The 15387-nt window shown below is 40.4% G+C and overlaps 1 protein-coding gene across 1 annotated transcript in view; it reads left to right on the top strand.

Moving 5' to 3' along the window:
- Window positions 1-6946: 6946 nt before the first annotated feature.
- The window catches only part of IL1RAPL2 (interleukin 1 receptor accessory protein like 2), a 1148049-nt gene continuing 1139608 nt past the window's right edge, over window positions 6947-15387 (top strand). Inside the window, exon 1 of the mRNA XM_075323820.1 lies at window positions 6947-7514. The gene's annotated coding sequence lies outside the window, so the exon portion shown is untranslated. The remainder of the gene's footprint in view (window positions 7515-15387) is intronic.

Raw genomic sequence — 15387 nt, 5'->3', positions numbered from 1 at the left:
CGGGTAACCAAGGCGACCGATGCCGTACCTTCCGCACTCAGCGCGCTGACGTCAAAGGCAGGAGCCGCTTGCCTCTGATTGGCCAGCGCGCTGCCTTTGAGTAGCGCCTGACAGGGGAAGCTCCTCCCTCATCGCGATGGTTACTGGATACACATCCTGTGGAGGGAGGACCTTCCCCTGTCAGCTGCTACTCAAAGGCAGCGCGCTGGCCAATCAGAGGCAAGCGGCTCCTGCCTTTGACGTCAGCGCGCTGGGAGCTGAAGGTCCGGCATCGGTCGCCTTGGATACCCGATACATGCAAGTTCCAGGAAACCGGGAAGGGAACGGAAGGTAAGGTAAGCATAATATGTGTGTGTACGTGCTTGTGTGTGTTTGTGTGGACTGCAACAGCAGGTTAGAGCGTGGTGGATGTACAGAATTGGAAGTGTGTGCGGTGAGTATTTTGCTCGTACAGCAAGGCTTTCTCGTAAACCGAGTTACAAATCTACAGAAAGCTTTGCTCGTTAGGCGAAATACTCGCTAACTGGGTTACTCGTTAAGTGAGGTTCCACTGTATATATATATATATATATATATATTTTATAGCTGTATTGATATATAATTCTTTCTGGAGGTTTGCACTCAATATTTACTAATCAGATCCTTGGTGTCTGCCCTCCCTCTTCTGCTGAATCTCTGCCCACCATTGGGAGCTCCTCAATGTCTCTCCTACCTGCTGTTGTTGAGATTTTACTTCTGATCAGTACAAGCTGCCACCGTGGGATTTCCAGAGACTGAATACACTTGGAGTCATGAGCTCTCTCACTCTACAGCTGGACTTAAATTGATCATAATATATTTTAATACAAGGATTATACAGCTATATTGACATTGATTTTTAAAGTAAGTTAAGCAGCCTCATCAGGTCTAAGAAATCTATTAAATAATGTATGGAGCCTGTATTGTGAAATCTGGCATCCAATCCACTTTAAGAACAAATTTCTAGAGATGATCAAATCTTTTGAAATTCGAATTCACTAGGTTTGAAAAATTTTGTGAAAAAAATGATTAGCAAGAATCGCAAGACTGCAAAGCCTCTAATTGCCCTGAAAATAATTAACAGTCTAAAGTCACATAGAACTGTCTCCCAATCCTTTCAATCTCTTTAACACAAAAACAGCCTTAGTAAAGCCAAAGATGCCGCACAAAAGAACCGGATGGTAACCCAGTAGGTACCAACCACCCATTTAATAACTCAGTGCACTGACAGAATATTCATGTTTTTTAATTAAAAATCAGTCCAAAAATTATCCTTCTCAGTTGTGATCAGGCAAATTGATGTAAGTAGCACACTAACACTGACAGTGTTGCTGTCAGAGGTAACATTATCCTGCTATAACTGAGAGGGTTGATGTGTCATATATTCCACAACGCTTTCTACTTCTTCAACACTTGTACTCTTGCCAGTGACAAAGGAGGCCAATTGTGGCCTGTATTTAGTAGTACTAATGCTGAAATTATTGTTGCCAGTGGTGGCGTTTCTGCTACTACTAACATCTACTACAATCTTAATTATGGTATTGCTTCTTTCCCTTTTGTATTAGGCTACTTTCACACTTGCGTTGTTTTCCTTCCGTCACAATCCGCACTTTTGGAAAACAGCGGAATCCGTTAACGGATTCCGCTATTTCCCATAGACTTGTATGGATGACGGATTGTGCCAAAAGGACCTGCGTTGCTTCCACTGGCCGACGCTCTGTTGCTTCCGCCCAGCGGGAGGAACGCAGCATGTAACATTTTTTTGAGCAGCGGAATCCTTAGGATTTCACTGCGCATGCTCTCTCTGGCTCCCTGCACCCGTAACCAATGTAAATATCGGGTAACCAAGCAAAGTGCTTTGCCCAATATTTACCCTGGTCACGTGTGTAGGGAGCCCGACACTTCCCCGCTCGGCTCCGCCCCCTCCCGCACTCCACTCCGCATGTGTGTATACACACACACACACACTCACCACCTGTCCTTAGAGCCATGGCTCCGTCCCCTCTTGCACTCCACTCCGCATGTATATACACACGCACACACACTCACCTTTCCTCAGTGCCATGGCCCCGCTCAGCTCTGCCCCCCGCACACAATCTCAGCTGCAGGGAGCGATGAGCTGATCACCCGGCAACCGGCTGCTGGGAGCGATCAGCTGATCACCCGGCGGCCGGCTACTGGGAGCGATCAGCTGATCACCCGGCGGCCGGCTACTGGGAGCGATCAGCTGATCACCCGGCGGCCGGCTACTGGGAGCGATCAGCTGATCGTTCACAATAGTCTTCCGCCGGTAAAACTGTAAAAAAAAAAAAAAATAATCAAAACGGATTCCGTTGTTTTGCAGCATCCGTTGCATCAGTTGTGCCACTATATGCAACACATCCGGTGCATCCGGCACACAACGCAATGCAACGGATACCGTTCAACGCAAGTGTGAAACTAGCCTTACTCTGTTCAATACCATTGCCATTTTATCTTTTACCATACATTTTATAAAACACTATTATTAACTTTTTACAATCTTTTCAACCCCAGATATTCAACTTTTGCCTAAGACTGTAATAATAAATGCTAGGAGGGTAAGCACATGAACTGAGAGCAAAATGTGGCAGAAGGGTGCAGTATGTACCGTATATGGTTGTTAAACTACACTATCAAAACAGGTTTGCTAAAACAGGCATGCACAGTTTAATGTCTACATATTTTAAACATTTTTTTCTTAATTTTGTTTTGCAAAATTTAACCCCCTTTCCAAAAATTATGTGATATGAATTATTAACTAGATACACGTCCGAAAAGCAGCTGAAAAAAACACTGTATGAATGTGGCATGTACAAATGTAAAATTTGACTAGAATAACAGGTGTGCAAAGAAAACAAAATTATGGTACACTGTGAGGTAGATGTAATTAAATGCTTGGACATAAGAGAGCTTTTTTTTAATATATTTAATAAAACACTAATTTCCCCTAAAGGATGGAACAAGAAATGCAAAACTCAGTTTCTTTCGAATAGTAAGCACCCCATGTGACAGTGATTTCAGATTTTATTTCTGTAAAAATATTCTGCTACCTTGCTGGTGCTTTCTAGTCCATTAAGAATGAAAAAAAGCTGTATAATTGTAATTCACATGCAAAGGGACAGATACCAACTATACCATATCACTTATCAATTAATCACATTGACACTGTTGGCACCTCAGCCATCTATTTCTGTCCCATCAATATAATCTGTTTATTATTCATCAACTTCTACACTTGTCTTCTTCAGTGCTGCAGTCGCAGAGCACATTACTGCTTAGAGTATTTGTTCATTGTTTCTCTCCCTATCTCTATGACTGAGCTGTGAGCTTCCTCACTTTTTAAATCAATCTAATACCCCTGCCTCATTTTTTATAAAAGCTATGATAGTCCCTCCTGACTGGCTGCCCTACACTAGGTGATGGAATAACTGCAAGGCATTATGGGGAACCCGCACGGTCTCGCCTGAAGCTATGTCAGCCTTCTATGGCTTATGTAATCTTCTACAATATTTTACGCTTGTTTTTAGCAATTTGCACAAATTAAATTGCAAATTGTTCAAAATCTCCAGTACTTGCAAATTCTATAGAATCAACTAAAGTTCTATTCACATCAAATCAATTTGCTCATCTCTACAATGCACTACCTCTCACTACGGAATATTACTCCATTGGAGCAAAATAGAATAGATACATGTGAACTTCTATGGATTTATAATTTCATGTGGTTTAAATCATATTTTTCTTTGCCCATACACTTAGAAAATAATAAACATGTAAAATAACAAACACTCCCCATGTTTCTGTGCTTCCTCTCTAATGCTCTCCGATGTCTGAAGAGGTGATGTCTTGATTAAAATGCACATGGCTATAGATGAGCGGACTCATGGAAGTTCGGGTTCTGTGGATCAGTTGGTCTTTAGATAAAGCTTTACTCCTTACCTGAACTTGCCCCAAACCTCATTGCAAGTCATTGATTGGGCAGTTTGGGTCTCCGCCCACATACAGCCAGCCATAGAGCACTTCCAGGGAGGGAGAGGTTTTTTCATATTTTTATTTTTTTGTAGACACTACACACGATAACATTTCATAAACAGAAAAAATATTTGACATTTCCCACGCACCTGTAGATGGTGAAGCAAACAGACCCTTTGTTGGCTGAATTAGGTACCAGAGGTGCAATACTTGTGAAAACAGTCCTGAAATCTTCCACATAAAAAGAAAAAAAATCAAGTGGCACTCACCATCCATGAAGAATATTCTTTGAAATTCATGCAGAAGAGCTCAGGGGACATAGGACGACAGCCCTTTTGTTTTCCAATGAGCTTCAACATTTTCCCACCTCAAGGTGGGGACCTGTTGAAGCTCATTGTGAAGTGAAACTGCTGTAAACTGCTGTTGTTCTATGTCCCCTGCCCTCTTCTTCATGGATTTCAAAGTATATTCTTCATGGATGGTGAATGCCACTTGAATTTTCTCTTTTTATGTGGAATATCCAATAATGTTGATTTTACCTTTAGTGGTTTTCATATGTACCCAAACTGTGCACTCGAACACTGATTTTTTTTGTAAACCCTTAAAGTTCGGGTCCGCTTATGTCTACACGTGACCACTGCAGGCAATCATTATGCTAGTTACATCTACATAGGCATCAACAATGCAATTAGTGATTAATTGGGTTAAATGTGGCATAGTTATGACATCACCGCTGCACTCTGTCAGCAAAGACTAGAGGTTTTTGGAGAGGCAGCACTGGAACTCGAGAGGGTGAGTATTGGTATGTTTTTCATTTTTTATTTTGCCAAGTCTATACTCAAGTAAAAATATATTCTAGATAAACCCTTTAATATCCTTATTACTAAAGTTGAGCGAACCTGAGGTTCGGTTTTCGAACGGAACACCAAAAACAGTGCTTGGGGTTCGGAGTTTGGGTGCTATATGTACAAACTTAACTCGCACGAGAAATGCCGTGCTTAGGTGAGCTCGGTGCTTAGCACTGTGTGAGCCACTTGCAGTGTTTGATTGGCTCACACTGGGGGTGAGCCAATCAACAGTGTGATTGGATGTAGTGTGCAACCCCAAACAAAAATTTAAAAATGCCCGCCCACCCCCTACCGGAAGTGATCTGCTCATGGCTGGCTGCATGTGGGAGGAGACTCAAACTTCCAATTAGTGTTTCCGAACCTCCTCGGGCAAGATTTGGACATGTGGTGGTTTGGTTCATTTGCTGCCAGAGAACCGGACATACAAGGGTTTGCTCATCATTACTCATTATCATTGTAATATATGTTTTATGTCCAAGGAAACCACTTTCACACATCCTCCTAAAATTACATGGAAAAATGGTATTTTATAGTGATGGTCTTATCAAGGAGGAAGTCAATATACAGAATACAGAATATCAAGGTCTATTCAGATTTAGTATTTTTTTGCCATGTGGCTTAGAATAATACATAAAAATAAAAGTAAATTGAATGTTACATAGTTACATAGGTTGAAAAAAGACCTAAGCCCATCTAGTTCAACCTTCCTCCACCAATTCTACATTTTGTCCCTTAAGGCCACTTTACACACAGCGACATCGCTAGCGATGTTGCTGGTGAAGGCACCTGCCCCCCTCAGTTGTGCGTCACGGGCAAATAGTTGCCCGTGGCGCACAATATCACTAGGACCCGTCACACTATACTTACCTTCCTAGCAACGTCGCTGTGGCCGGTGAACAGCCTCTTTTCTAAGGGGGCGGTTTGTGTGGCGTCACAGCGACGTCACACGGCATACGTCCAATAGAAGTGGAGGGGCGGAGAGCAGCCAAAAGAAAGTGATGACTACCTTGTTGCCGGAGGATGCAGGTACGGTGTTGTTCGTCGTTCCTGGGGTGTCACACGTAGCGATGTGTGCTGCCGCAGCAACGACGAACAACCTGCGTCCTGCAACAGGAATGATATTTGGGATTAGAACGACGTGTCAACGATCAACGAGTAGGTGAGTAATTTTGATCATTAGCGGTTGTTCGTGCGTTTCACACACAATGACGCCGGATGTGCGTCATGAATTCCGTGACCCCCAACGACATCTCGTTAGCCATGTCGTTGCGTGTAAAGCCCCGTTAAGTCACTTATAACCAACAATGTTGTGTACTGAGGAAATCATCCAGCCCTTTTTTTAAAAGCTGTTATAGTATCTGCCATTACTACCTCTTGTGGTCGGCATTCCACAGTCTGACTGCTCTAACTGTAAAGAACCCTTTCCTATTTAGCTGCCGGAATCGCTTTTCTTCCACTTGCAGTGAGTGCCCTCTGGTCCTTAGTATTGTCTTTGGAAGAAATAAGTCATGTGCAAGTCCTTTATATTGACCACACATGTATTTATACATATAAATGAGATCTCCTCTGAGACGTCTTTTTTCTGTTGTGTTTCTTAGACACGCAGCAAGAACTGTGGAACAGCTATGTCAGAATGTCGAAAACCTGAGCTGGTGTTTTGGAGCATTTCTTAATATAAATCTATGAGAAAATAAAAGATCTGACTCAGATGTTGCTAATATATATATTTTTTTTAAAGAAAACTCATTACGTTACTAACCCATGTGTATCCAATGAATTCCAATTAAATTGTAGAAATCAGTCTCCTTGTCCAGTTATACATCTCATGCAATGTAGATAAAGCACCTCTCATCACTACTATAATCTGATCTGCCGACAGCAATGTTATAATGTACTGTGTGAATGAGCCACATTGCAGGATACTGTCTTAGTGATTACTAATGATAATCTATTTGCTGTACAAGACCTGTGTGTCACTGGGATGATTGCAGCAATATGTCACTGTAACTTTAAGCAGAATGTGAGTATATGAAGCATATTGAGCCCTCCCCTCTGTGCTAAGCATTGGACTGCAGGCAGCCTGTCCATCAGGCAGGGGAACTGAGCGCCTGCAATAGAAGGAGGCAGCAGGCTGCAGCTCTCACTATCATCAATACAGCAGATGTGCCTGGGACCTGAGCACCTTCCTCAGCATGGAGGGATCTGCAGCCCCCCAACTCCTGGATCTGCTCTGTTCTGTGGAATGATGCTTCAGACCTGATCCTTACTACACTTTGTCAGGGGATTTACAACCAACACGTGTCTGCAGGGTACACACATGACACCCATGTGCACTGACTGATGCAGATCTGGATCTCTACTCTCATTGAGATCGTGTTTGAGTTGACTTCTCAGGGATAGGGGGTCATGGTTTACTGCTACTCTGGATTAATGTGGCTTTAAATGAGCAATATCTGATGTGTGACTTGGAGGAGATACAGAGTTGTCAAGGGATGAAGAAGACTTTATAACTGGATGCAAAAGTTACAAAGGTTGTACAAGGAGGTAAATTAACCTAGCAATATACAAAGATCTGTAAAGGAACTATAAGCCAATGTGTGGGATCGCTGGAGTGTTCGCTCCCTTCATCCTCAGTACAGTACATGGAAGATTTAGGTAAGATTCTATTTACAAACATTGGCACTAACTGGATACATTGTGTACAGTTCTGCAGAGGCTTCCTATACTATGTCTACTTACAAGTTTTACCTATAATGTTGAAATACTATGTCCCAAGAATGACAAAAGTATTTTAGGAGTGATACCTTTATAGGCTAACCAGAAAAATTATATTAGCAAGCTTTCAGAGCACAAAGGCTCCTTCTTCAGGAAAATTACAAATGAATTACTGAGACCAAATCACAACATTTAAATGAATGTTACAACAGGACATGGGAAAGATGATGCCTCCATGTATTGCACCTATAATGTTACCACACTAGTCAGAGTTATTGACACAAGTTTATTCTGATGAAGTGTTTAGTCTGCATTTATGTGATCATCACAATCTTCTTTGTATCTGCAAGCAGTGCTGTATTGTGTCTCCATCCTTATAGATAAGGTGCATGACCTTCTATTCTGTAAAGTAGGGATTAATAATAATAGTTACATTTCCTTTCTCCATTTTAAGCCAAAAGTTATCATAATACTAACTGTGATAACCAAATGATCAGATACAATACCCCAGAGAGATATGAATTATTACAAACCGCTTATTGACCATTTTGATTGATCGTTGACAGTAATTGTGAGATAGATTTAGCCATCTGACTTCTGAACCATAAATCTCTGTGAGGCTCATTGAAAATACTGAACGTGGTGGTAAATTAGATGATCGAGCGCAAACCAAACTGTGTGCATTGTGGCCAGGAACTGTTTCATACATGGATTACACATTCACTTTATAATCCATTGGGCAGTTTATCAGTAATTATGGTTATGGCTGTAGACAGATATATTAAATGGCTATATACAAAAACATCATCCACATTATTATCATGTCATTATCACCTGCAAATGTCATCACTGTGTTTATGTTTGTCATTACTATGGAAAGTTTGCGACTGCTTGATTTTTCTTATAATCTGACCATTAGATACAGTTTTGCTTATATTAGCAAGAAAATAATAATGTTTCCACTTTACATTATATTATATGTACTGCTCAAAAAAATAAAAAAACACAAACAAACAACAAAATGGTATTTTAGTGTGTGTATATATATATATATATATATATATATATATATATATATATATATTATCCTTCCACTTTAGTGGCATTAAAAAAATTACATTATATATTTATAGTACCATCAATATCCATGCCACTTTGTATAGCACATTATTGGGGTAACACATTGCAACAAATGCAACAGACAATGTAATTTTGACTGATCCAAGACCATTATTTAGCTATTGTCCCCAAGAGAAGATACTTTATGAGAACAAGAGATTTTTTTTCTCATTAATAATATATCTTGTCTGAAGGAATAGTTTATCCCCCTATTTACTTCTTAGATTATAAACACAATGAGAAAAAAAGTTGAGTCCACAAACAAACACGATGCCACGTAGAGTCCATGCTTGGTGTGGCACAGTATGGTCCATGTATTAGACATTGTATTACCATTTGGCATGACAATAAATTAGTGAGGACAAAAAACCTTTTATGTAGCCCTTATAAAATTAGAGGTACAGTATAGGGTCATTGGTTAAATTTGTAATCTGTCTACGTGGGTGATTAATATGAAAAGACCTGGTTTGCAATATGTATCAATTCAAGTCTGTGACACTGAAGAAACCAACGCCAGCTGAGCACTATATTGTTTTTGACTTTCTTTCCGTGTCTTAGATTTGAGTTGGAGCTGCAGGGCCCATGCGTGACCTACATCTCCATTTAACTCCTCTTGACTACAATCTTGGCAGGGAAGAACCAGGAAAAAAAAAGAAAAAGTTCCCTATTCCAGCAATCAATAGGGAGGTCATAGCAGTGGGACCCAAACGATCCAACAGTTATAATCTATCCAGTAGATAGTTAATAACTTGCTTAGTCTGAAATAGATCTACAAGATTGGCATTTCCAACACCAGTTCTTGAGCCAAAACTGGTAACAATTGTGTAAATTTTTCACATCTACACCAAAATGTTATAAGCAGGGGTAAATTTGCACCAATTTTTGTTTTGAGCTTTGCTTAGCCTATAAAACAAATGCAAAGCCGATAAATTTACCCCTGCTAATAAACAAAATGTGGATCTCTTTATCAGTAGAATAGAGCCCGGTTGTCAGTACATCATTTCAAATTTAGGTAAGAAACAAAAAAAAATGAAAATTAAGGCGGTCATTTATTTTAAGGCTATATAACACGTAGAGCGTCCTATTTGTCCTGGATCTTGTATTTATAGTTTAAAAATGTCACTAAATTTAAGTTTTCCGTCTTCAGAACATACTCAGAGTGCTCATAACACTACTATATAGAGGGCATATTTTCTCTTTCATATTACGGCCAATATATCTCAGTCAACCGCTTGTCTCATGACGTGAACTAATAGCGTCACAGGTATACAATTAGATCCATAAATATTTGGGCAGTGACCGAATCTTTGTGACCTGGGTTCTGCATGACACTATTTTTTTTTTTTTTTTTTAAAATGACACAACTGAGATGCTATTGAAGTTTAGACTTTCAGATTTAATTAAAGTGGTTGAAGAAAAGCATCTTGTGAAACATTTAGTATTTACAACTATTTTTCTACAAAGCCTTCCTCATTGTCACACGGTGATTGGCTCTAAACACACTGAGTGCCATGTTGGCATCTGACGCTGTTCACACTGCAGAGTCTGACACGCCACACTATACCTCTTTTGGTGCTTCTGAGTTTCACAAACAAGCTCAGGCATAAACCATGTGTTCTCTTTCATGATCAGACTAGTAAGAATGAATTTCTGCCAGCTTGCTGGTTACCTCTTGGATCACATGTTGTGGGAGACCTATCATAATCACTCCTCACCTTTTTAAGATGGTGGAGCCTGTCTTCCCATGCCGACTATAGCTTATGCTAAACAAGTTCCTGTTGTATCCTACGGGCACGTAAGCGTGGAGACCCTTGATGCGGGGTTACAAGCTTATGTATTTTGGCTAAAATATGGATCAATAACTGACTTTATTATTTAATATCATTTTATATAATTTTTTTGATTGCACAATTTTTTGTAGGATGCAGTCGGGCCCTTTGGTGTGTCTGTCCTGTGTGTTCAGACACTTATATAGTGCACGCAGCCCGCCTGACCTAGTAGTATGGGCGTCATCAATAAGCTGTAAGCAAGACACTGGGCATTGCACATATCTGTGTGACAGGCACCCTATGCAAATCCCATCTGTGTGCAATTTTAATACCAGCAACCACCCCCTCCATGATATGGTAGGCTGTGAGTGGTTGTCTCATCAGTATTCTGCAACTGTGTTGTCCCTACCTTTATCATAGGGGGCTGGCTGCATCCTGCTAGTGCATTTGCTGTTTGACCTGTTGGCTAATGGCTGGTTTTGGTGAGTTTTTTTCTATTACTTCTTTTGAATTTATGTCCTTTTCTGTGAATCATCAGGAGTTAATTTCTGTCAGCCTGCTGATTACCTCTTGGATCACATGTTGTGGGAGACTATTGTAGTCACTCCTCACCTTTTTAAGATGGTGGAGCTTGTCTTCCCATGCCGACTATACCTTATGCTAAACAGGTCCATGTGCTGTTGTATCCGAGTCCTTCTGGTAATTGTATTACTTTGTGTGTGGAGTTGTTGTGGAGTTCTCACAGTGTCTTGTTGTTTTCTCCCTGCTCTTATTTTCCGCCTAAGCTCTTTTTGTCTTATACCTCTGTGTGTACCGTGAGATAGAAATTTGATTTCCCCTGTTTGTCTATTTCTGTTGGCTTTATCACTCCTGCCCCGGACTTCTCCAGGGGTTGGAGGAGGGGTTATAAGATCAGGGCTGGTCTGGAGCAGAGCAAGACAGGCAGCCCAGATATCCTCACCATCAGAGGTAACCCTGGTGTTAGAGATATTTAGGTCCCCTAGCCTGAGGGCCAGTCTGGGAGCCCCTATCCCCTGCTCTCCACCTATACCATTACACTCATATCAGAGACTCAAAAGTAAGGCTAAGTTTACATATCCAGTAATTATCAATTAGAATGGATCCTGTAGAGATCCATTGGCAAAGAATCTCTGCAAACACACAATGTTTTTGTTCATTCTTAAATAACTGATTTCAGCTGGATCTGTTTTTCCATTCAGCTTTTAACATTCGAGTCTATGTAAATGGATTCATGAACAAATTGCTATTTAGCCATAAATTTTTCTTTCATTTGTAAAGGATCCGTTTTTTGCTTACTGGATTAGTTTCAAATGGAAGATAAATAGAAATCTGTTAAAAGATCAATTTTCTATGGACTCCAATGTTTAAAAAAATGGATCCATCAGAAATCAGTTATTTAAAAATAGTCAAAAAAGTTGACCAGTCCATCACATCTTTTTTGCCAACAGATTGCTGCCCTATCCGTTCTAATGGATGATTAACAGACATGTGAACATGGTCTAATTAGACAAATTTACTTTGCCATAAATAAAATATTTTGTAGAGAATCCTTTGCAGGCAATGACTGCCTGAAGTCTGAAAGCCATGGATGTTACCAAATGCTGGGTTTCTACGTTTGTGACCTTTGCCAGACTTCACTGCAGCTGACTTCAATTGTTGATTGTTTGTGGGTCTTTCTGTCTTACGTTTTGCCTTAAGCATGTGAAATTCAGTTCAATGGGGTTGAGATCTAATTATGGACTCCGCCATAGCAGTAAATTTCACCACTTTGCCTTAAAAAACGCCTGAGTTGCTTTCACAATATGTTTTGGGTAATTGTTCATCTGTACTAGGAAGCGCCGTCCAATCAACCTTTCTGCTTTTGGTTGAATCTGAGCAGAAAGTATCTCCCTGTACACTTCAGAATTCATCTGGCTGCTTCTGTCTTCAGTCACATCATCAATGAACACTTGTGACCCTGGGCCATTGGAAGCCATACATGCTCAGCCAGAACATTGCCTCCATCATGTTTAACTAGGCATGAGTTGTGCTTTGGATCATAAGATGTTCCAAACCTTCTCTGTACTTTTTTCTTCCCATCATTCTGGTACAGGTTGATCTTAGTATCATCTGTCCAAATAATTATTTTCTAGGACTAGGCTGTCTTTAGCTGGTTTTTGGCAAAGTCTAATCTGGTCTTTCTCTTTTTATGGCTAACTGTGGTGAACTGTTTGTATCTGCTCACATGAAGTCTTCTCTTTATTCTAGACTTAGATACTGAAACACCTAGTTGTAGGAGAGTGTTCTTCACTTGGGTAGATGTTGTGAATGGGTTTTCATTCACCGTAGAAAGGATTTTGCGATCATCCACCACTATTGTCTTCTGTGGATGTCCAGAGGTTTTTGAGTTCCGAACTTCACCGGTGCTCTCTTCTTTTTGCAGACTACAAAACTGTGGGTTTTGCCATTCCAAGCATTTTTACAATCTCTCTGATGAATTTCTTCATTTTTTTCCAGCCTATTGATGATCTTGATGTTGTGAGTTCACAGAAACGGCTTTCAAATGCAAATGCCACACCTGGAATCAGCTCCAGACATTTTACCTGCCTTTGATGATTGATTAATGAGGGAATAGTCCATGTAGCCTATTGAAGGAATTTTGAGATAATTGTTCAATTATTTTTCGTCCCTTGAAAAAGAGGCAGCTACATAATAAAGAGCTGTAATTCCAAAATTCTTACTCCACTTAGGATGTGAATACCCTCCAATTAAAGTTGAGAGTTTTCACTTTAAGCCCACATTGAATATTTAACTGTATTTTGAACATGTTTTAGTAAACAGCTAATATGCAAAAACTTGTCAGTGTCCAAATATTCTTGGACCTAACTGTATATGATGTTATTGGTTCAGAATTATCCATAGGGATGTATTTAGGTTTTTTGTTACTGTGTTTTTTCCCCAGTTTTGAAAAATACAAACCAAAAACCACAATTTAGTAGCAAATTGGGAAGCATCAGATTTGTCACTACAATTTCTGTGGCCAATCATTTTCATTTAGAGATGAGGAAATCCAAAATGTTAGGGAATTGATTCTAACATAATTCAGAGCGAATTGACATTAATTTTTGTTGGAGTCTTTTGAAGGCCAAGACAGAGTTAAATTAATAAAATGAATTATATTCAACTGTCTTGGCCCTTACCTGTTTTATGTTTCTGCCACTTCTCCGTGGTGTCCTATGATTATATTCCTGGTGTTTCCTATTTGGAACAGAAGGTAGAAATTCTCATTGCCAGAGGAAGATCCAAAGACCAGTGCAGACGAAAGGGAAACAGATAGCGGTAGTTGCATAATTCAGGTGAGGGCCTAAGACAGGTGAGTTAATACAGTATAATATATTATATTATTCATAGATTATTTTTAAATCCCTTCCTTCCACTCCATTTATTATGCTTTTATTATGCTTTGGGGTCTGGAGAGACTGTTAAGCATAAAAAATGTATTTTCATGGGAATCGGGAGACTTTTGTTGTTGATCGAATTTGCCATTCGAGTCAAGTGAATCTGCTAAAAAAGTTCTTTGGAGATCCCCTTATTTCTAGTTCCATTCATTTGATTAGGAATGTTTTGACCTTAAGATATCTAGTTCTAGTTTAGTTTAAGCTGGGTTCACACATAGCGACAGCGACAACGACGTCGCTGTTACGTCACCATTTTCTGTGACGTAACAGCGACCTTGTAAGTCGCTGTTATGATCGCTGCTTAGCTGTCAAACACAACAGACGCAGCAGCGATCATAACAACGCTGTGCTACATGTGCAGAGAGCAGGGAGCCACGCACACTGCTTAGCGCTGGCTCCCTGCTCTCCTAGCTACAGTACACATCGGGTTAATTACCCGATGTGTACTGCAGCTACATGTGCAGAGAGCAGGGAGCCGCGCACACTGCTTAGCTCTGGCTCCCTGCTCTCCTAGTTACAGTACACATCGGGTTAATTAACCCGATGTGTACTGCAGCTACATGTGCAAAGAGCAGGAGCCGGCAGCACAGGCAGCGTGAGCGTGGCGGAGGCTGGTAACGAAGGTAAATATCGGGTAACCACCTTGGTTACCCGATGTTTACCCTGGTTACAGCCTACCGCAGCTGCCAGATGCTTGCTCCTGCTCTCTGCTCGCTTCATTTCATCGCTCTCTCGCTGTCACACATAGTGATCTGTGCGTCACAGCAGGAGAGCAACAATAAAAAAACGAACCAGGGCTGTGTGTAACGAGCAGCGATCTCACAGCAGGGGCCAGATCGCTGCTCAGTGTCACACACAGCGAGATCGCTAATGAGGTCACTGCTGCGTCACCAAAACCGTGACTCAGCAGCGATCTCGCTGTGTGTGAAGCACCCCTTAGGCACACTCACACTTTTGCAAAACATTCAGCTACTCTCCTAAGATATGCACAGGGCGCCATTGACTTGACAATGGCCAACCAAAATTCCTACTTTGCAGATACACCTATTTATTAATTTTTTTAAAACATGTAATTTTTATTAACATTGGATAATCACCAAAATTATCACAAAAATGTACAATGTACACCTATTTATTTTTATGTATTAAATTGTACGGTAATGCACTTCCCTATACAGAAACATCCCTTATGAAAAGTATACAACATTGTTTATTTCTTTAATCATGGTAGCAAAATGAGAGCTATGCCTTTGCTTGCCTATTCAAGAAGAAGAGAAAAAAATCCACCTCCCGCAGTAATAGTATAGAATGGCATTCCAGACTTGTTATGAAAAAAACCCTTTATTTTTATTTTGACTATTTTAAGAACATAAGAATTGCTGTCCAATCTGTTTCGAGCAATTTGCTCTTACCCATGAGTTTTGACCAATTTTCTTGAAACGTGTTGGCTAGCGATTACTATGTGTT

Source organism: Anomaloglossus baeobatrachus, chromosome 9, assembly GCF_048569485.1.
Source record: "Anomaloglossus baeobatrachus isolate aAnoBae1 chromosome 9, aAnoBae1.hap1, whole genome shotgun sequence".
Taxonomy (NCBI): Eukaryota; Metazoa; Chordata; class Amphibia; order Anura; family Aromobatidae; genus Anomaloglossus; species Anomaloglossus baeobatrachus.
The sequence above is the reverse complement of the archived record's forward strand: the minus strand, read 5'-3'. Positions and strand labels throughout refer to the sequence as shown.